The 21120-nt window shown below is 45.2% G+C and overlaps 1 pseudogene; it reads right to left on the reverse strand.

The window, feature by feature from the left end:
* LOC148905404 (uncharacterized) overlaps positions 1-17377 on the reverse strand; it is a 42972-nt pseudogene extending 25595 nt beyond the window's left edge.
* Between the last annotated feature and the right edge of the window lie 3743 nt (positions 17378-21120).

Genomic DNA, 21120 nt, shown 5'->3' on the forward strand with positions numbered 1-21120 from the left:
TCGCAGAGTTCTCTTTCCAAACGATGTGTTGGCGTTAGCACCTTTATCTTAGGAAAGAGTTCTAACACGCGCGTAGTTTTACCGCTGCCGCCGGTACCATAGAGGTAAGAGAAGCGTTGGTAGGAAATAGGGTCCGCAACTGAGGGCAGTGGCTATTCCGTCGGCGTAATGGAACCGCGGGTGTGTTCTCCGTGATATTCTACACGGCCTCTCCAAGCTTTGATCTCTTCGTCTTTGACGCGCCATTGACCACTTTCCGCGAGTTCGTCTTCTGTATAGAATTCCTTCATCGTTTCCCATACGCTCGGCTTAACGTATAGGGAATCCGTGGCTACGCGTGGAATGTCTTCTTGGTCAAACCGCAAGAGCATTGCAAGAAGGTTAATGTGCGCGTAGGCTAACATGCTGGCACGCAGAGGGTAATACTGCGGTCGATGGTCCTGGTAATAACACAGCGCATTCCATTCGTGCAGCTTATCGTCGACAACGTAGTCCCATTTCTCTACGGATACCATCGTTCCTTTGTCATGCGCGCGCTTGATGAGGAAGCTTAACTCGCCGGCGTCCGTAATCAGGCGCCGCTGCATATGTTTCTCTCCTTCCTTAGCGCCCTGCGTGAACTTTCCTATGACCACGCGCGCTGTGGGGTTATGCTCCGGTAACCATTGCGTGAAGGCGCTGTGACAAAGTATGGCTTCATGCGCTGTGTATTTTAAAAGTTTGCGCTCTTCAAAGAACTTCAATAGGGGCACCGGTATCCATTCTTTCTCCTGCAGGTGCTTCCCATACCACGCATAGATTATGGGGTGCAGACCCGCTGCTAATTTCCAGGTGGTCAACCGTACAAACCCCGTTGATGGGGCGTCGTAGTGAACATCCAACGCAACACGAAAAAATTGCGAGTCTGGATGCCCGTATCTATCATAATATTCCTTACAATCCCCCAGGCCTTTGAAGCTTGCGGGGTAACAATGTTTCATATCCAGCGACACGTATTCGTCTTCATCGTACTCCATGTTCCACAGACCACCGTGACCGTGTTCTACACAAGCTTTAGCTATATCTTTGAACTCCTCCGGCGTGGATTTCCACCCGTTTCTTTTCTTTGCGGCTAAGAAGTCCAAACTGCGACTGCTAAGCACTTCGTCAGAGAAGTCTTCTCCTAAAGTCTCACAGGCGCTTTGAATGCGCAGCTGTTCCACTTCAGGACGATACAAAGTGCCGTCTTGGGTCATAAATTGACTTCCCTCCGCATCCATTAACCAAATGGAATTCTCGTGCATTAGTTCTGCAAGCGGTGACTCCTTGTAAACGCATGTTTCTTTCTTCTTAGGGAACCTTAACTCCCTCCACGCATGTGCGTTATGCTGGTAAATTACGATAGGCGCACCCCGGCCCCCATACTTGTGCGTGCCGGAGTAAATGAAGCCGTCGGTGATGTCTTTCACGTGTATGCGCCTTTCTAAAGCAACCTCTAACTTCTTGATGTTTTCAATGGTGGCTCCTGCCCTACGAGTAGCATGCTCCCATTTCCTGATGGCTTCTCTTCTCTTCAACGTAAGCTTACCTCCCCTAGAGGAATCCTCGAAGAACTCTCTAACTAACTTACCCACGCAGTTACCCGGATGCCGCATTGGTTTGAGCTTCTTAACGTCCGGGTTCTTAATTTCATACGCACCGTAAATAACCACGGTGACCGGGTAAGCAACTTCGTAGAACAACATGTCGATGCCCACCAGCGCCCCAGGACGCGTGTCCTTGTTTAAAACGAACAGGTCCTTCCTGCCAGACGCCCGTATTGGATTCCTGCCCTTTTCTATTATCCACTCGCCGTCTAAATACTTTATAAACGTCAACTCCAGGCGGTAATTACCTTCGGGCATTAAGTCAATTATCCTTTCTGCTCTTTCCTCGCTCATCGTCTCATCTGTATCTCCCTCCATAAACGTTGTGAAGGCAAAGTCGGCGTCTAAGCGGTCCAGCACCTGAGTTCGCAGTCGGCGCACAGTCTTGTTACTAATGCTTTTGATGGTGTCCATCTATATCTAAGGAATATTTTATCCTCCGTTTGCGACACAAACATAGCAGCAGTAAGGAAATCTTCGCGCAACATATAACGGGACACGGGTAATTCCCGCGGGGGACGCCAGTGCATAAACACGGGTAATTCCCGGGCGATTCCGAATGGTGATCGCGAGTCCCCCTTACTGCTGCTCGACCGACTTTGTAAGGAGTTTGGTGTTGTAGGGAAGGATTTCAGGTGTACCGCGGGTCCTAACAATGGTTTGGGGCACATTTGGGCTTATTGGGGGATTGGCGGGCATGTGCTAAGTGATAAGGAAGTCCACGCGTTGAATTTACAATGGACCATGGCTTCCCACCCAGAAACCCATTATCATTTGAAGAATGAGTGGTGGTGGTTGGAGGGTCCAGTTAAGGATACCAAGCAAGTCCGCGATGGACCTTTGTTCAAAGACGAGGGTGGTAAGTATGCCGGGGCCAATCCACTGATTATTAAGATTACCAACGACGAGCAAACGAAGCAATACTTTAATTTCATACCCCCAGAAGGTAAAGGACTAACTAGAGCTGGTCTTGCTCGTTTGAATCGCAGCATAGAAGCTTACGTGTATTCTATCCTTGGAGCCCAAGTAAATACCCGATCAAGCATAGTGGGGAATACCGGCGCCGCAGAAGAGACGCGAGCCGAAGCCTTGATCTTATTCGAAAGTTCAATCTTGGAGGGCGACATTAGCAAGGGCGTACAGCGTTACCAACTAGCTATACAAAATTCTAAGACGAGGTTGGACTATGCAGTAGCACCGGGTTGTTGGTTAATGCCTAGTAATTATCTATAAATACTGGTTCTGTAGTAGGATACAACAACAAACTTCAACGAGCTACTAAGGATATGAAGTTTGGGGTGAATGACGTGAACTCTGACATGACCAAGGGCATTCCTCACTTCGTAGAGAAGCCAAAAAAATCACACGAAACGAAGCTACCCGTAGTTACGAAACCATCAAAGCATATTCCCGCAACCATACCTGAGGAATATAACCATAACTTACTAAAACCCGGCTTAACAGCTGCAAGCATTGGTCTGAGCTATTATATATGGCGATGAACAACCCCTACGTAGCTGGAGTAGATTGTGTTTATACGACTTACACAGGCGAGAAAAAATACACCCAGGCATCTTGGGTTGATGTCACGGGCATGTCCGTGGATCTGAACTACTCGGGAAAGAAGTTAATCCTTTGTAGTATTTGCATTGGTACGAGCAGCCATGCCAACGTCGGCTTTAGGTTCCTGGATGAGAATGGCGTACGGCAGCCTATGAGAAATAAGACAAACAACAGGGAGCCTGCGCATTTCTCCGTAGAGCCCAACCCAGCCAGCGCCGAAAATCTATCGGTTTGGACTTTCCACATGGTCGCCGATTGCCATGGGAAGGTAAAGCTGCAAATGCGCGTAGATGACACCGGGAGCGTTTGCATAAATAGTATAGAAAATCAGAGAGATACGGTTTATAATCACAAGACCATTAGCACTCTTACGGTGCTTAGCCTTTAAATATATGAACCCACACGCGAAGGAAGATTGGTTTCTACATTTTTTGGAGGAGAAGGACTACTTAGAACAGCATTGGCATGACACCGGGCTGTGGGTGAAGGTTGGGGGCCTGGGATTGATCATGTGTACCATTTGCGTTTCGACGGGGTATTCGTGTAATGTCGGGTTTAGGATCGTTGATGAGGATAACCACCCATTACTACCCTACAGAAAAAAAGATTATAATAGGAACCCAGCTCATTTCTCGTCGGAGCCCCCACCGTTAAGCACAGAAGACTTAACGCCGGTAACTTTTCATATGATAGCCAATTGTCAATATGCGAAGCTTCAGGTTCTTCCCAACGACGTTGCCTACCTTCGGATAAATGCCGCCCCGTCAAAAGATCCTCCAACGGATGCTACTTGGAATCATAAGCCCATTTCTACTATGACCGCCATACCACTAGTTCCGCATTATCAAGGCGGCGCGAATACTATCTTTACTTATCCCCAGTCGAGGACGCCTCGTATGCCCGACGACGATAAGCCCAACATAATATACAAGGATAAGATCAGCCCCTCATCTTCTTCAGGAGGACAACCCCAATAGCTACGACTAATATCCAAATGTTATTCCCCACGAACTTTAACAGTTCTCCGCCGGCCCTAAGTGCCAGGCCAAGAACGCTACCCAGCAGCCCAAGAAGACCGGCTGCCATCTTTTTTCCCAAGTCCGTCAGCCCATTGCCTAATTTCTTTACGCCCGCGCCTGTAGCCTTAAGCGCGGACAAGATCACGCCTACTACGCTCGAAATAGCGACCGCAAATGCCAGCGGAAGACCATACTTCAAAAGGGCTCTTTTTACCTTTTCCTTGGTGGTAAGTCCCAGCTCCTTTTCCAGGTTTTCTCTTTGCGCCTGTAATTCCGCAAGGCGTATTTCGAGCGTATCTACTTCCTTTTGAGCTGCTTCCCTTTCTTCCTCGGTACGAGTTTGGTCCTCGATTACTTCTTGCTGCCGCTCTATTTGCCCCTCCAGGTCTTCAATAGCCTGATCTCTTTGCCGGATTTGTTCCTCCTTAGTATTGATTTCAGCCATTAACCGCCGCCTTTCCACCAAAGAGCCAGCTATGGTGGTTTGTAGGTTTTCGGTATCGTCTCTAATTAAGTCTAACTCTTGCAGGGCGAGGTTAAGAGCCCTTTGAGCCTGATTTCTTTCACGTCGAATTCGGGTTCTTTGGTCTACCAGCTCGCTTATTTCTTGATTTTTAAATTCGACCTCTCTCCTATGCGCGTCGGCAAGCCGTTGGTTTTGCTTCATGTATTCCTCCTCCCTTTCTTCCAACGTTTCCCGCAGCGCTTCCGTTGGAGCATGTGAGCTTTGAGCTTCTTCTAAGTCCCTTTGGGCTTTATCCCTATCGCGCAGGGCTTTATCCAACTGGTTTCTCATTTCCATCATTCTTTCGTTACCGAACTTTTTTTCAGCATCGACAATTAGCTGAGTTTGCTTTGCGTATTCTTCCTCCCTTTCTTTTAACGTTTTTTGCAGTTCGATAGCGCGTTTTTCTAGTGCGACCTTTTCGTTCAGGTTTTCCAGCCGGTCTAACATGCTTCTAGTGGCACGCTGGAAGCCTTTTAATCTTGAGACGTCACCCCTAACGTCACCATTCTCATCAAAGAGGGGTTGTGGTTTCGTCCAGCGGTCTTTGTCAGGAAATCTCAGGTCTTGAACGGTTATGAGGACTTTGTTTCCGCGTTCTGTGAGCCTTACGTCGTCAGCATCGAAACGGGAATAACGCTGCGTTAGCTCTTGCATTGCCCACTCTACGGTTTCCCGCGCGGCTGCTTCCGGCTCGCCCATGTTTTGAAGCTCTATGTGCTCACGCGGAAACGTGTACTCGCGTGCTTTGGAATGTCTTAGGGCCTTTGCAATCCTATCCCTTAGGGAATCGTCGACTTGTTGGGTGGGAAGCAGCGGTTCTTCATCACCGTCGTTAATGTCAGCCTGACCTTCCTCAGTGGTGGGATCGAAGTCGGGGTCTGTTCCTTCTACTTCCATTATATATGATAAGCTCAAAGTTAAATCCCAACGTATTACCTAAGCAGGTTGGCGGACTGAAAGCAGAACGCACCTTTCACCGGGTTACATTCACACCTTCTAGCGCAAAACCAGTGGAGACGCTGTACGTAGGCGTACCCTGCCTAACAGATAACCTAGTGTTGGTTCCTGGCACCCTGGCGCTAAGGTTTGACCTAGCAATACAACCAAACACTGCGGACGTGCGTTACGTCGTCAATAACGTGGGTAGAGACCTCGTTTCCAAAATACGCGTAACGTTCGCCGGGGAATCCTTGCTGGACTTAAACAGGTATGATTTGTATACCACGTACAAAGACTTATGGTTGACGGCCTTTGACCGCGCGCAAAGGATAGAGCAGGGAATCGCCATTGATGCCATACGCAAGGTAAGAAGCGCAACCTCTGGCGCCTCAGGAGAAGACGAAATAAAGACGGCTTATGGTACTAAATATGTCGTTCCATTAGATTTCGAAGTTATCACGAACCACGGTGCATACTACCCAAGGCAGCTAAGCGAACTGCAGTTCGAAGTAACCCTAGCAGACACTACAAACATCCTGCAGGGAAAGGACGTAAGTTCCTCAGCCGTCCACCCATACTCCGTTACTAACTTAGAGCTGCAGTACGAAACGGTATACAGCGAAGACCTCGCACGTAGCGCCGGTATGGAATACAGCGCCGGGAAGGCTTTCCTTTACGATCACGTCGTGATGTACAAGACGTTCAGCTTTACAAACAACGTCGAAGAGGTCATAAACCAAAGCATTAACCTTCCCAGGCGCAGCCTCACAGGGATAATGTTGCTGTTCGCAAAGACATACACGGCAGGAGTGCGTGACTCTGAGGCGTTCTTTAATCCTAACATCACTAACGTAGGCGTTAGCATTAACGGAGTGCCTAATAAGGTTTACTCACAAGGGATAAAGCCCGAGGACATGTACCGGGAAGTCGCGCGTAAGTTTGGCGACCAAAGTGGCCCAAAGGAATTCTTTAAGGATAAGTATGCGCGGTGGATCGACATGCGCACAACGAACGACGAAGACCTACATGGTCAGGGTTTACGCCTGGTAAATACCCAGGACGGCATTACGTTGGAGATCAAGCGCACCAAACATGCCAGCGACACTACTAAGATAAACGCGTACATTTTCGTAGTCTCAGACGCGCAGCTAAGCGTGGAAATGAATCAGCTAAAACAACGAAAACAACGAAACCAAACTGCAATGCATAGTGCAAGGCGACAAACTGTACTTCAAAGCAAAGGAGGTGGCTTTGGCGTTGGGCTATGAGCGCCCTAGAGATGCAATTAGAGCACACGTATCTGAGAAATACCAGAAAAGATGGGTTGATCTACAAGGGGCTTCAAATCACCGCTCCCCTACTACGCAACCACATTCCGTGTTTATATCCGAACCTGGTTTGTACGAACTGATATTTAGCTCCAAACTACCCAAAGCTGTGGAGTTTCGTGATTGGGTCTTTGAGGAAGTCCTACCCGCGCTGCGTAGGACGGGTAAATATGCAATAGACAAGCGCTTCGACGGTCCAAACAAGTTGGTATTTAAGATCGAAAATGAATTCGACCTGCATAAAAAGGTAGTAGACTACATCCGCAGGTTGTACCCCCAAATGCTCGTGACCCCTGGTCTAGGCGAACTGCAGGACGGCGACAGTAAACGCATAAAGTGCTGGCAGAAAGGATATCAACGGGGGCAACCCGACCTGCTTATCCTGAATGCGCACACCCATTACCGTGGCTTCTGCATCGAGCTGAAGACTCCAAAAGGCAACGGGGTATTATCCGAGGATCAACGCCGCCTCTTACAGAGGTATGAAGAAAACGGTTATAAGGTAATGATTAGCAGCGACTACGATGTCATTTGCAGGGAGATCACGGAGTATGCACAAGGAATTCGCCTGCCATGTAGGTGGTGCTGCAAGCGCTTTAAAAGCGCGCAGACTCTGGCAACGCATTTGAGAATATTCCATAGGTATAATGGATAAGGATAAATTTAACGAGTTAAAGTTCATACAAACACACTGGAGGGATTTAACCGTGGGGGAGATTTACGAGATAAAGAATTACGTGGTCTTTGAAGACATCGACCGCCTGCGCTTGGTCTTAAAGAATAAAAAAAGAACATACACCCTTTGGGCGCCCGATAGGATAAGGTACGCCATTGAAGGGCAGGACGTTACCCATGTTATGAGTCATGGTAAAAAGGATGGCAGGTGGGTATTCGACGTGGTTAAGTATGAGCCCGAGAGTCCTCTGCATAATTAGCTTACTAGTGCGTCTGCTAAAGTCCGCTGCGCTTTAGGATCCGCGGAGCACCAATGCCCAACGAAGGATCCTTCCAGGAATGCACTGCCACAATGAAGGCAGGTGTATTTTTTACGCGGTTTAGGTTTGGGTGTCGCAATGCAATCTGCAGGTGGTTCGCACGTAATACAGTCCATATATTGAAAGGGCGATCAGGAATCCTCCCAGAAATGCCACGAAGTAGGCCAGCATATACTTAGGGCTCTGCAGGGCGCTTTAAAAGGGGTCCTTATTTTTCTTGTTGTTTTGTTGAGGTATTGTTGATCCCTAACAAACAACAAGAAAAATAAGATTAGGATTTGAGACTCTTTGCACAAACCCTGCTTTACTATTAAAGGCCCCAAGAAATGCTATTGCGTATCATATATTTCAAATAGTGTCTCAGAATGTTGACAATAAGGTTAAATCTTTGTTAAGGATGCCTGGAAACTATTTCAAAGAGTGTCTCAGAATGTTGACAATAAGGTTAAATCTTTGTTAAGGATGCCTGGAAACTATTTCAAAGAGTGTCTCAGAACGTTGACGTTTAGGTTAAATCTTTGTTAAGGATGCCTGGAAACTATTTCAAAGAGTGTCTCAGAATGTTGACGTTTAGGTTAAAGCTTTGTTAAGACAGTTGAAGATATGTTCCTCTTCTCTAACACAACCACAACGATCGCACTCCTGCCTCCAATACTCCCTTTTAGTCCACGGAACGCCTTCGGCGCGTTCAAAAGAGGGGAAAGTACGGACTATCTTCTTATGGTAATCTATGCGATTCCTTAAGTAATCCTCTTTATGCGGGCAGCGACACATCAAATCCGCACATTGGTAGCAATCCACGCCTTCCAAGTCGTAAGCGCGGGAGAGAAACCTATAATTCACTTCATGCGTTCTCCGGTGCGTCTGTAAACGTTGACGACTACTAAGTATCTTATTACAGAAACTACACTGTCTGGTTCGATTACAGACGCCCCTTTTCAGATGCTGCTGCATTTCGAAGGGGTTGTGGAATTCCTTATTACAGTCCTTACAAAGCCCACAAATGCGTTTATCCTGATGTTGTTGCATCTTTTGAACGGTGCTGAATTCCTTACCGCAATCTTTACAAGCGCGGCTAAGGGGTTTCTTTGTACAAACGCCGCGACGAACGTGGTATTGAAGTCTTTGTTTGGTGCTGAACACCTTCTTACACAACAAGCAGTCCATATATACTTAACAATATCTTAGCCTCCATTTAACATCCTTAACAAAGATTTAACCTTATTGTCAACATTCTGAGACACTCTTTGAAATAGTTTCCAGGCATCCTTAACAAAGATTTAACCTTATTGTCAACATTCTGAGACACTCTTTGAAATAGTTTCCAGGCATCCTTAACAAAGATTTAAGCTAAACGTCAACATTCTGAGACACTCTTTGAAATAGTTTCCAGGCATCCTTAACAAAGATTTAACCTTATTGTCAACATTCTACAGGGGATATCGCATGAAGTCCTTAACGGACTCCTTAGCCCACGTTGCCATCGTTATCAGCGCGCCAAACCGTTCTGCACGCTTCAGACCACACATTTCATCGTACAACTCCTGCACGCGCTCTTTAAGGCAATCAATTTCCTCCCTCTGCATTTCAATGGTGTCTCTCTTATCTTTTACGTCGGCGACAATTCTTTGCACTGCTTCCACAGGCTCCATATATATCAGGGAACAAGTTCCCTTCGAAAGAAGGGATATAATGAACCCAAATCCCATGCCTTGTAACGCGTTGATCGTAGGACCCACCGGCTGTGGAAAGACCCAGTTCGTAGTAGAGCAGCTATTGGGACCGTTTAGATACCGATTTGACTACATAGTGCTATTATGCCCCACCTACGTGAACAACCGCACCTGGACGGGCGTAGGAGTGAAAGATGACGACTTCTTTGTGGACATCTTAGACCCTAATGAGTTATCCAGCCACCTTAAGTTTTGGCACGGACAATTCCCTAAAGATACGCAAACCCTTTTGATACTGGATGACATTGCCTGTGGGGACGATGTAAAAAGACGCACTTCCGAGCTCGTTAAACTCGCCTTCAGCGGTAGGCATGACAATATCAGCGTTTGGTTGCTTTCCCAGCAGCTTACCAGTGTCTCTAAGCCCTTCAGGGAAAACATAGGTTCACTTGTCGTATTTTATGCTCCGAGCAAGTCTGATCTGGAAACCATCTTAAGCGACTACGGCGGCGAGATAAGCAAGGAACAGTTACACGAATACATGAGGCATTTAAAAACGCACCAACATTCCAAGATGATCTTCTCTTTGAGGTTTCCGTATTCCATAAAGATCTGCGATCTTTAACTCCTAATGTATATGGATATTGAGCAGCTCTTAGATGAAGTCCCCACGCAGTTAGACGAAAGTAACCTCAAGGAACAACTTAACATCCTGGTGTCATCTGGGAAGTGCAAAGAAATGATAGGCAAGGAACTTACCCATGAGCAGGTTAATAAGTTGTCAGAAGAGGAAGTTAAGAAGTTCCATAAGAGGTACGAGGCTGCCCTTGCAAGTAAGACCACGGACGCCGTAGCAGACTCCGCTATCCGACTTGCGACTAAATTACTTGGACTTGCACTGCCCATAGACGACGTGGAGCAACTGCGGAAGGACATAAGAGATGACTATGTCATATCCCAAGAACTTAAGATAACCTGCGGGTGGTTGTCGTTGAAGTGTGGTAAGTTAATGGCAGTCGCCTCTGCGGCACTTCACGTAGCTCAGCACGTCGACTTGAAGGAGGTACTGGTGTCTTGGAAGGACTTCAAGAAGGACAGAGAAGTCGAGAGGGTCTTCCAGGCGGCACTTGCTGAGGTACCTGATCAAGTCGCCTCAAGTACTTAGTCAAGTCGTCCTCAGGAATTACCCAGGTCGCCTCAAGTACTTAGTCAAGTCGCCGTTAAGTCATTGCCAAGTCATTATTAAGTCGTCCGTAAGTCATTGTCAAGTCGTCATCAAGTTACTTGTCAAGTCCTTCAAGTCCCTTAATATAAGATGAGTGGCACCGAAGAACAACCAGAAAAGGCTCCCGTAGAAGATACCAAGATTACCAAGGCTAAATCTCCAGGCAGAGTCGCTGCCGGTAAGAAGCTCGCGGAGATGAATAAAAAGAACAAAGCCAAAAAAGAAGAAAAGGTGGAGGAAAGAGAAGAGGAATCCTTTATTAATCCTGGGTACGTCATTGGCGCGTTGGGAGTTGCTATAGCAGCAGGTAGCCTCTACTTACAATGGCGGGCTACGAAGCCAAAAGTAGAACCGTCAACATATCACGCACCCGTGCAGGAGCCCCCTAAGAGAAGCAAGATACCCGTAATGGAGTAGATTTATCACCACGTGCCGTGGCGACCTAGATTTTCCTTCTCGCTTTGTAATATAATGTCGACCGCGTTATTGAAAACTGTTGAAGAAGCAGCTATCATTACTTCCATCGTTGCGGGTATTGGTTGGGTAGGTAAGAAAGTGCTCAAAGAAGACTTTACTGAAGACCCAAGCAAGAGCTTCGCTAATTTTGCTAAGATGACCGCTGCCGTAGGCGGGGCTATCATGGTAAAGGATTACCTACGGAAGGAAAAGTACCTGCCGACGACGTAACTCGTGAAAATCCCTATAATAATATAATATAATAATAATAATATAATAATATAATAATAATAATATAATAATATAATAATAATAATATAATAATAATATAATAATAATAATATAATATAATATAATAATATAATATAATGGCTAGCGTGGTCGCAGGTGGAGTCATTGCAGCTTTAGCATTCACTGGAGCTAATTATGGCGGTCAATATTTGGATAGATTAGTTAGAGGTGATCGCAGCGGAGATTTAGCCGCCGAAAGGAAGAGACACGACTTAGCGCTGGAGAAATATCAAAGGGACGTGGCAGCTTGGAATGAAAAAAGACCAGCTTACAGGGATTGGTTGGATAAGAACTACCAAGACAAAATGCAGGCGGATAAGAACTTCGAAAACACAGAGTACGCCTTTAAGCTTTATGCGCAAGCACACCCCGCCGCATCGACGGGGTTAAGAAAGCCTCAGTTTAAGAATTACTACCAGCCTTCTAAGAAACAAAAAGACAATGAATTAGTCTTCGTAGGAGTCGCAGGGCTGGCAGGAGGCGTAGCTTTGGCGTATCTGCTCTAACGAAGGAAACTGTGTTTCCTGAAATATATGATCGTCTTTTTGGAAAGCGATAAAAATAACTTTACCACTTATTTGAATCCCCCCATCAAAGCCCATAAGGTTAGTCTGGTTAGTTGTTCTTTGTACAATTCTTGGTATAATTTAGTCAATGCCTTGGTCACCGTACTTAAGGCGCCTAACAAATATCAAGGTGAAATGCTGCCCGATGGACATTACACGCCAATCACCCTTGCTAAGGAGCTCGCCAAGCGCGGTTATACTCTCACCACGGGATTGCCGCACGAAATGACCCTCAAACATAATATGCCAAATTATTCAGTAATTTTTGGAAAGTCTGACCCATTGGGATCTTTATTATGTGCCTCGGGCAAGACAATTACCAACACGGCCATACCCGTGAAATGGAAAGACGCATCCTCTTATGAAGTCTATTGCGACTTGGTCCATAGTTACAACAATGGGGAAAAGTCTTCTCTTATGTCCAAGTTTCTACCCAAAGGTAATCCATTTGACCCAGTAGAATACACTCCCATTTCTTTGAGCTATGACTTGTCTCATTTGGTAGAAAGCATAAACATCGCCATTAAAGTGGACGGAAAGACGGTGGATTTCAACGGACGCAAGATCAATCTTGTTTTGGAATTCATATAATGGGTCGAACTGAGGACAAACTCAAAACGATTTACTATGGGCCCGAAGGCTATTGGAAAGGAGCGTCAGCTATCAAGAAACTCGCGACCGCGGCCAGGGTATCAGAAGAAACGGCTAAGAACTGGCTAAGAAAACAAACCCTCTGGCAGGTTTATCTTCCCGTGCCCAAGTACATTCCCAGGCCCAGCTTTACCGTAAATGCCCCCAATGAAGTTCATCAGGCGGATTTGCTTTTCTTACCGCACGACAAGGTGAGAAGAAAGACCTATAGATACGCTTTGACCGTAGTTGATATCGCAAGCAGATACAAGGACGCCGAACCCATAACCAGCAAGGATTCTGGGGAAGTCGCAGAAGCCCTAGGTAGGATTTATAAGCGCGTCTTGAAATGGCCCAAGCTGCTGCAAGTGGATGCGGGGACGGAGTTCATGGGCGTGGTTACTAAGACCCTGAAAGACCACGACACTAAGATTAGGAGAGCCGAAGCAGAGTACCACAGGGGTCAGAGCATCGTCGAAAGATTCAATAAGACCTTGGCCGAGCGTCTCTTTGGGTACCAGTATTGGAAAGAGCTGGAAGATCCCTCCAAACGCAACAGGGAATGGACTCAGAGGCTCCCCCAGGTCGTCGCGGCTTTGAACAACGAGGCGGCCAGGGCTACAGGAATGAAACCCAAGGATGCTATGAAGAAGAAACACGTGGAACACAAGTCCTACGTCAGAAGTTCAAGGGCGGTCGGACTGAAGGAAAAAAAGCTCCCCCGCAACATAGTGGTCAGATACCTCTATCAGCCGGGGGAACTCGAAGGTGGCAGTAAAAGAGCCACGGATCGTAACTGGTCCCTGAAAACGTATGAGATTTCGAAGTCCGTCACCAAGGAAGGACAACCCGTGTTGTATTACCTAAATGGCCCAAGTCGCGGATTCGTCATGGAAGAGCTGCTCATAGTCCCCAAAGACTCAAAGTAGTGCTGCTTCACGCGCCCGATTGCACTCTAGGCATGTCAACCTTACGTTGCCTCTGCAATGCCCGCGTTTATTATTTATGCGATCCACGGAGAACTGCTGATCGTCATTTGGGTCAAACCTCCATAGTAGAGGTATGTTACATTTTGCACACCGTGCCCCTTTCTCATAGACGTCGTCCACGCATAGGTCGAACGTCATATTTTTTTCTTCGTCGTGCCGCTTGTAGCGAAGGAGTTTCTTAGCAATGTTCTCCTTTGCTATGTCCTCTGGCGTCTTATCGTAGCGCAGTTGCGGACCCCAGGCTCTTTTCAATTGCTTGGCGTACTCCACGCGGCTTACGGCGGTGTAGATAAGGTTGCTCCAACACAGCCGCTGGTCTATGATCCATAAGGTTTCCTTTATGGTAAGCCCTTGCGCGCTGTGGACTGTCATGCAATAGCCCAAGCGCCAGTCTGGATGGGAGGTAATTCTTTCCACCTTTTCCATTTGCACCCAGGCTTTGTCGTGCGTTACTGCGTTCTGCAGTTGGATGTCGGTACCAGGTACCCAGACGTCTCTTTTTTGCATGCGGATGTCGTGGGGTTTGTAGCAAACAGGTACGGGATGCGTAGGGAAGCGCTCTTGGTGTATTTTGAAGAGGTCTTTCTGTATGCGAGACTGTGCCGCGCGCTTACTACTTAGCACCAGATCCTTAGGGTGCCAGGCGTATAGAAAGTCCTCGTATTTCTTCGCTCGTACGCGTTTGCGCAGTGTTTTGCATTGGTCGGCGTCACTAAAGCCCCTTAATTCCGCTTTCAGGTTTCTTACTTGATCCTTACTGCGGTAATCTGCGTTAATTTCCTCCGCATGGTCTACGAACCCCTTTAGCCATTCGTGGGGCATCTCTCCGGCTATTGGAGGAGGCTGGCAGGGATCTCCGGCGAATATTACTTGACACTTTCCACGGAGGAATTCTACGAATTCTTTGAGGATTTCTAAAGGAACGGTGCAAATCTCATCCCAAAGTATCACCGGAGGTATGTCGTGGATGGCTTCTGGTACCCACTTTTGGCCATTCCAACGGAAGAAGCTGTGGTACGTTTGCGCGTCGTAGCCCATTTCGCAGAGTTCTCTTTCCAAACGATGTGTTGGCGTTAGCACCTTTATCTTAGGAAAGAGTTCTAACACGCGCGTAGTTTTACCGCTGCCGCCGGTACCATAGAGGTAAGAGAAGCGTTGGTAGGAAATAGGGTCCGCAACTGAGGGCAGTGGCTATTCCGTCGGCGTAATGGAACCGCGGGTGTGTTCTCCGTGATATTCTACACGGCCTCTCCAAGCTTTGATCTCTTCGTCTTTGACGCGCCATTGACCACTTTCCGCGAGTTCGTCTTCTGTATAGAATTCCTTCATCGTTTCCCATACGCTCGGCTTAACGTATAGGGAATCCGTGGCTACGCGTGGAATGTCTTCTTGGTCAAACCGCAAGAGCATTGCAAGAAGGTTAATGTGCGCGTAGGCTAACATGCTGGCACGCAGAGGGTAATACTGCGGTCGATGGTCCTGGTAATAACACAGCGCATTCCATTCGTGCAGCTTATCGTCCACAACGTAGTCCCATTTCTCTACGGATACCATCGTTCCTTTGTCATGCGCGCGCTTGATGAGGAAGCTTAACTCGCCGGCGTCCGTAATCAGGCGCCGCTGCATATGTTTCTCTCCTTCCTTAGCGCCCTGCGTGAACTTTCCTATGACCACGCGCGCTGTGGGGTTATGCTCCGGTAACCATTGCGTGAAGGCGCTATGGCAGAGTATGGCTTCATGCGCTGTGTATTTTAAAAGCTTGCGCTCTTCGAAGAACTTCAGTAGAGGTACGGGTATCCATTCTTTATCTTGCAGGTGCTTTCCATACCACGCATAGATTATCGGATGCAGGTCCTTTGCTAGCTCCCAGGTGGTCAGTCTGACGAATCCCGTTGCTGGGGCATCGTAGTGACCCGGTAGTGACACCCTAAAGAATTGGGAGTCTGGATGTCCGTAGCGGTCGTAATATTCCTTACAATCTCCAAGGCCTTTGAAACTGGCGGGGTAACAGTGTTTCATATCCAGCGACACGTATTCATCTTCGTCGTACTCCATGTTCCACAGACCTCCTTGGCCGTGCTCCACGCAAGGTTTGGAGATATCTTTGAACTTCTCCGGTGTGGATTTCCAGCCGTTTCTCTTCTTTGCGGCTAAGAAGTCCAAGCTACGGGAGCTGAGCACTTCGTCTGAGAAGTCTTCTCCTAAAGTCTCACAGGCGCTTCGAATGCGCAGCTGTTCCACTTCGGGCCGGTAAAGAGTACCGTCTTGCGTTATAAATTGACTTCCCTCCGCAGCCATTAACCAAATAGAATTCTCGTGCATTAGTTCTGCAAGCGGCGAGGTCTTGTAAACACGCGTTTCTTTCTTTCTTGGGAACCGCAGCTTTCGCCACGCATGTGCGTTGTGCTGGTAGATAACAATAGGCGCTCCCCGGCCTCCATACTTCTTCGTCCCTTCGTAAATGAAACCGTCGGTGATGTCTTTCACATGTATGCGCCTTTCTAACGCGGTTTCTAACTTTTTGATGTTCTCTATGGAGCCTCCGGCCCTACGCGCGGAATCTTCCCATTTCCTGATGGCTTCTCTTCTCTTCGGCGTAAGCTTACCACCCCTAGAGGAATCCTCGAAGAACTCTCTTACCAACTTCCCAACACAGTTGCCCGGATGTCGCATTGGCTGCAACTTCTTGACGTCCGGCTTCTTGATTTCATACGCACCGTAGATGACCACGGTAACCGGGTAAGCGACCTCGTAGAACAGCATGTCTATTCCCTCCAATGCCCCCGGACGCGTGTGCTTATTTAAAACGAACAGGTTCTGCTTACCAGACGCCCGTATTGGATTACGGCCCTTTTCTATCACCCATTCGCCGTCCAAATACTTTACGAACGTCAACTCCAAACGGTAGTCGCCGGCCGGCATTGTGTCGATTATCTTTTCAGCCATTTTGTAATTCATAGTTTCGTCTGTCTTTCCCTCCATAAATGTCGCGAAGACAAAGTCGGCATCTGAGTTATCCATCACCCGATTCCCGAGCTTGCGCACATTTTCGTTTCGAATGTCGTCGATGGTGGCCATCTATATCTAAGGAACATCTTAACCTCCGTTTGCGGTACCCAACACAGCAGCAGTAAGGAAATCGTCGCGCACCAAAATACCTGCCTACGGGTAATTCCCGCTGCGGACGGCAACCACTTGAGGCGGGAAATCCTGGGCGTTCCTGGTACCCCTTTCGCGAGTCCCCCTTACTGCTGCTCGATCACCTTTGGCCCTCTCATGCTTTCCCTTGTGCTGGGGATGCTGGCATACTGTTCTTTCTCTCCAGTAGAGACCAAGATTGCTACGATGTCTCGGGCACACTAACATTTTCTCTATTTGCTGTGTTGTTATATTTAGAAATCCCGCTCGCAACAAAATCAATTCGCATTCCGTGACATGTTCCTTGGACAAGTGAAACCTTCTTAAGTGAGCTGAAACATCCCGCTGGCAACTGCTTAGAAATTCCAGCTCAAATTGACCCATAAATTCTCCACATCCACCTTTGTCTTTGAAGGACATAAAGCAAGCCATACTTGTTGGTGATCTTTATTTCACACTTATAGTAACTCGGGGAATATTCGGGACGTTTGGCGCCACCTGTCATTCACATTTTTTCACCTTTCCCTTGTCACGCACTCATAAGGTGATAAATAAACTAGTCCATACTTTGATAAAACTAAGCCGATGTTTTGAATACTTTTTTTGAAGTTTACGACCATATTAGCAAAAAAAAAAAAAACACACACAAAAAAATAAGGCAGAATCTATGTATTGTCGCCGGATGTGCCAGTGCGTTGCGTGACATTCAAACTCTTATTAAGCACCGCGCAAACACAGTCTAATAGTAAGCAAAATTCAAGAAAATACAATGATATTTTTCGATAAGACTCTTTTTACTTTTCATTTTTCACTAGCTCAGACATTTGTTATCCGATCTTAAGGCACATTTCTAGCCAGAATTACCGTATATCATTTTAAGCGCATGTAAATTCGACAGCGTAATTTGTTAGAAATTATGCAAATTTTGTCGATCACAGACTTCGATAAATTTTCGCTCGCGACAAAACCAGCTCGATACCCGCAGGTTTCACTTCTGATCCTGTAAAAATAAGAGTATATTTTGAAAGCCAAGTATAATTTAGCTCAGTTTGAGGTCCCCTTTTCGAAATTTTACATCATATTTTTAGTGCATTTTTGACGCCTCGATGAAAGCTCGAAACAGGGATGTGCTTTAGGCAGTCCAATAAATTTATGTTTCAACCAAATACTTTCAATCTTCTTTGGAGAGTAGATGAAAAGTATCTGAAGTTAACAGTGTAGCTAAAATTTGGAAATACATGATAGTTTTGAGTCGGCAGCTCTCTTAATTCTACCTAAATTCTACCTCGAGTGAGCTCTCCAAATAGCCAGACACGGACAAAATATGTTTTGGCGTGTAACGAAGCCCAAAAATATAATTTCAAAAAAAAAACTTTATTTTTAGTTTATGTATACCAAAGGGTTTTCACTCACAAAAAATAAAGAGAATCGATTTTGCGAACCCAAATTCACCGGACCGCTCTTAGCGGGAATGCCACTTAAGTAGCATAGCCTCTACGGCATAATTTTACGAGTTAACAATAAACTCGAAGTTAAAAATCAATTTGCAAGGATGATGTCTAGCAAGCGTCAAGAACTATACTAATCAGCTTTAGAAAGGCGGCGGATCCTTGAGTGCCAGTCGAGAATGCTCTTCACCCCACGTTTTATAATAACTTCGCATTTTGAAACGTAAGTGAAAAAGTTGGACAAACATGGATAATGTAGACAAGAAAAATATAGCAAAAAATTCCATTGATGTTAATGCCCTTTGAAGGGTCTATTAATATGGGGTCTTTAGATTGAAAAATGGAAGTAATTTACTAGAACCTCAATAGTCAGCCCGCAGAACTGCAGCTACACAGAAGATCTTTTGCTTGTACAGCCAAAGTATGTTTTTTAAATAATAATAATAATAATAATAATAATAATAGTAATAATAATAATAATAATAATAATAAAAGAATATTTACATTATGTACTTTGTGAAAATTTAAAGAGAAAAAGTTACTATTTACAAAAAACTAGAAAAAACAAAATGAAAAACGAAGCATTATAAAAAAAAGTCTAAAATTATCTAATATCGGCAAGGTTAGTATTAATGCTAAAGTCCAATAGAAAGTCACTTTCGTTGTTCTTATAAAAAGGAGTGCGGGAGCCTCTAATGCATGTAATTACAGCTTTCAAAATCTCAAACGACAACTTTGTTCTAATATATGTTATTGTGTCAGAATAGCTTTGTCCAATAATAATATAATAATAGTAATAATAATAATAATAATAATAAATTCTTAATGTAGCGTGTTCCACAAATCTCAGTACGCTTTACAAAGCATAAAAGAAAGCTAAGATGTATTACTTAGAATGCAGAAAGCGGTATTAAGCTGCACAGTGAACATTGCAAGAACATTTAAATTAATCACATCTTAAGGACATTTCAAACATTCCAAGTATTTAAACTGCATCTTAAGAACATTAATAATTGGTTTTAAGTGATTGTATAAATTATTAATCCTGTCATGCTGGTAGGTTACTAAATTACGCCCTATCTAGCTTACCTAATTAGCATTCAAACGTGTTTACTGCTGATAATAATAATGATAATGAATTATATTTCATAAAACGCTAATTCCTTTAGATCAACAATGCTTTACAAACATTAAAGATTCAAAAATGTTTTAAAATTTAACGCTATCCTACTGCTATAAGATATAAAAATACATAAATATTCTGAAAAAAACATGATTTTAAAACATTGCAAAAATTTTATTTATTTACTTAAAACACTGATATAAACATACTCAACAATAATATTAAACATTTCACAACATATTGTAAACATTCAAATTGCAAATATAAACTGATATAAATTGATATAAACTTTATTAGAATAATATGATTTTAATTAATTAAGAAAACCTTGTTTAAAAAGCCAGGTTTTTACTTCTCTTTTCAAAATTGAGATAGAAGTGCAGGCTCTTAAATTTGGAGGAAGAGAATTCCACAATTCAGGGGCAGCACAAGAAAAGGATCTTTGAATCACAAAAGCGTGGTGAAAATCGCATATGTAACCACCCTTGCACAGGCAACACGACAGATTAAAAAGTCCCAAGAAATGAAATTAGCTGGAAAAGTCGTGGCAAAGTCGCAACTTAGGCCCGTTTTATACGCCGCTCTCCTCATGTTCCGAACCTAATTGAATCAAGTAGGACAAAAGATCTTTAGAGCAGCGAATGAATTAGCAGTTGCTCCATTGTCGCATAATGCGGCAAGCCCAAGAACCAAATTGAAACTGCCGGACCAAAATGATTCCTACGCCACTCTTTTGCACCACAGACCTTCTTATTCCATATTCTTCGAAATCGGTAGTTGCGAGCTACATGCTGGAATTTGGTTTTCCGCTGTCTTCAATCGAAAATAATTAGTCGGTACCTTTTATCTTCTTGACTGGCGGCAGTAAAAAATTTAAAAAAATAATTAAAAAAACCCCCCCAATTTCACAACAAGCCGTTCAAATACAGTCAATTCAAAATACGTTGTCGTCGACCGGCTCAAGCCTACGCGACTGGACCGAAAGGAATATGAGTAAAAATCACTGAAGCGGTTAAATATTCGTTCTGAATTAATTGTTCCCGCTAGTATTAAGATAATAATGGGGAGAAAAAATCCATCAAATGCATGTCTTTGGGTTTGGGGAAAGAAAAACAAAGTAGTTATGAATTTACAATTTCGAAAATATGAAGGCATTAAAAAAGCATCTCCTTCAACACTTCCCGCTCGCCTACGAGGGTTCGTGCTGTAAACCAGGCATAACTAGTCAGATAAAATTATGGAGTCAACTCGGTTTCAATGATTGCTACCCAGAGTTCCTTTCAGTCCAGTCGCGTACGCTTGAGTGGGTTGACATTTTTTGAATTGACTGTATCTGACTTCGCAGAATATGGAAAACCGCTGCAAGTTCGCCATAAGAATAACCTAATTACTCGGGCTTCTTCCGAAGGAATGCCCGAGTTATAAAATCCCCGTTCTTTTTTTCCATCGTCTACAAAAAGCAGGCATGCGCAGTTAACGCCAGTTATGAACGCCTAGAAATCAAATACGCATGCGTACTTCGATTATATAAACTGAGCATGCGCTGGGGTCTCTGACGTGCACGTGCGTTTGCCAGCCATCTTGAATACTGAGTCAAACAATAT

The sequence above is a fragment of the Actinia tenebrosa genome, unplaced genomic scaffold (genome assembly GCF_029948245.1).
Source record: "Actinia tenebrosa isolate PJP-AT-01 unplaced genomic scaffold, QUT_ActTen_1.0 PGA_scaffold7__59_contigs__length_16204524, whole genome shotgun sequence".
Taxonomy (NCBI): Eukaryota; Metazoa; Cnidaria; class Anthozoa; order Actiniaria; family Actiniidae; genus Actinia; species Actinia tenebrosa.